The following is a 2,155-nucleotide window of genomic DNA, read 5'->3' as shown; positions in this document are numbered from 1 at the left end:
CGGCTGCAAGTCGACCGAACATAACTTTCCACAGTATCCCGATGTCAATGAGAGTGTGTTCTAAACGTTTGAAACACATAGCAGCAAGTTAAAAGTACATTACATGCGCGAGTGGTTGTTAGCACTAACGGTTAGCGCTAACGGTTAGCATGTACCAGAGCCCGTCTGAGCGCAGCTTACCTTTGAACGAGTTGCTGTGTTCCCACTGTTTGCTGGCTTTATGATCTGCAGCTCCTACTGGCGCCAATACGGTAAATACAACTTAATTTTGCACTGGTCATTGTTCTGCTTAAATAATTAAAGCCGCGAGCGGCGTCGATCGGCCTTGCAGCCAAGCGCCTTCGCGCACCGCCCGCCGCCGGCCGCCAGCCACCGCAGAAGCATGCGACACATTTGCGTCGGATTGTTTACATTTTTACCATCTTATTAAAACTCACCCGTCCACGTATGATGCCGATTTCCTTGATGTACATAACCAGATGTGAACTGGTTGTGAGCCTCTAGACCCTTGTAAGCTCTCATTTCCTCAAGAGTGTGCAGAGGGTTTTCACCGAACACCAGGTAATGCATCTGGATTACGGCTAAACAAGGCACCGTGGAGGGCATACGGGTCCATATGGTCGATCACGGAACATTTCCTCAGATATACGTCCTTATCTGGTCGCTCTAGCGTGCTGGCGTACTTATCCATTCGCGATACGATAATACGTGTAAGACAACTAGAGATAAGGAAGTGTGCCACCCAATATGGCGGACCGGAAGTTGGCCAGTGACTTCAGTGAAAACACCTTATTACAAAAATTTTAAGAGCCTCATATCAGAACATTTACTCACGTCACTCAACTCTGCGGTCACACCTGAGCCTCGGCAAGTTTAACATCCGCTTCAGTAAACACCAATGGTCATACTGTATTCCTGCCGACATTACAGTCTTTTCCCTCTTAAATTCATATCTTTTTGCACTTTTTTTCTACTGGATCTTGGGCCTTCGTTGTTTCGCTGGGAGATGCTAATAGCTGTTAGCCGTTTCCCTGTTTTAACCACAGACATATATACGTAGACGCGTCATAGGACGCAGGTTCGCACGTCAACGTCACCGCCATATTGTATGTGGCAGAAAAAAGTTAAGTTCTGTTATTGTGAACGTGAATCAGAGAAGATGCCTCATTCTTGTGCTGCAATAAATACAGACATACACACACACACACACACACACACACACACACATATATATATATATATATATATATATATATATATATATATATATATATATATATATATATATATATATATATATATATATTTGTGTGTGTATGTGTTATAAATATAAGGATCAATTTGTTAAATCTAAACATTGTGGTCTTCATTATTTCATTAAACCGTGTCACATGTGAACCTTTAGGAACTTTTTGGGTGAGTATTAAAGAGGTAAAATTAATAATATGAGGAAAAAAAGTCCTAGGTCAATAAAGTAAAAATAAACAAAAAAACACAAAAGTGATATTGTTATGATAAAAACGTCACATTATGAGAATTAAGGGGGAACATTTCCAGAATAGTCACAGTTTGCAGAATTATTTCACTCCTGGAGTAATAGGGCCAGGTTAGATTATTTTAAATATTTTTATTCTTTAGGAGAATAAATTCAGGAGAATGAAGCTAAAGGGATACGAAAATAAACTTGTAATATTACAAAAACAAAAATACTACGAATACAAAGTATATTCAGAGATTAAAGTCCCTCTGAAACTGTTTAAGTGACCGAGTAACTGCAGATTTGCCACATTTAAGATGGCGGACGCTCTGACGCATCGCAGCATAGGCAGAACCCGCCCAACGGCGCGTCTACTCTTATATTATGTCTATGGTTTTAACCCCTGCTGCGCATGTGCAGTACATACTTCCTTTAATATTGTAAATTAATACAAAAGGCTTTATTTAATAACCAGGTGAGCAAAATAAAAGCATAAAACACCAAAATAACAACTAATACGCCAGCAGGGCGTCATAATCTTTTATAAAACCTTTGTATGCAACCAGAGTGAGCCACTGACGTATCAATAAATAAAAAGTCAAATAGCGTGGTTGTGTAACTTTAAAGATGTTTTGGAACCCTGAGTTTAGATAAATGTGTATTTAAAAAAAAAAAAAA

This window comes from Fundulus heteroclitus, unplaced genomic scaffold (genome assembly GCF_011125445.2).
Source record: "Fundulus heteroclitus isolate FHET01 unplaced genomic scaffold, MU-UCD_Fhet_4.1 scaffold_61, whole genome shotgun sequence".
NCBI lineage: Eukaryota > Metazoa > Chordata > Actinopteri > Cyprinodontiformes > Fundulidae > Fundulus > Fundulus heteroclitus.
This window is presented reverse-complemented; position numbering follows the sequence as displayed.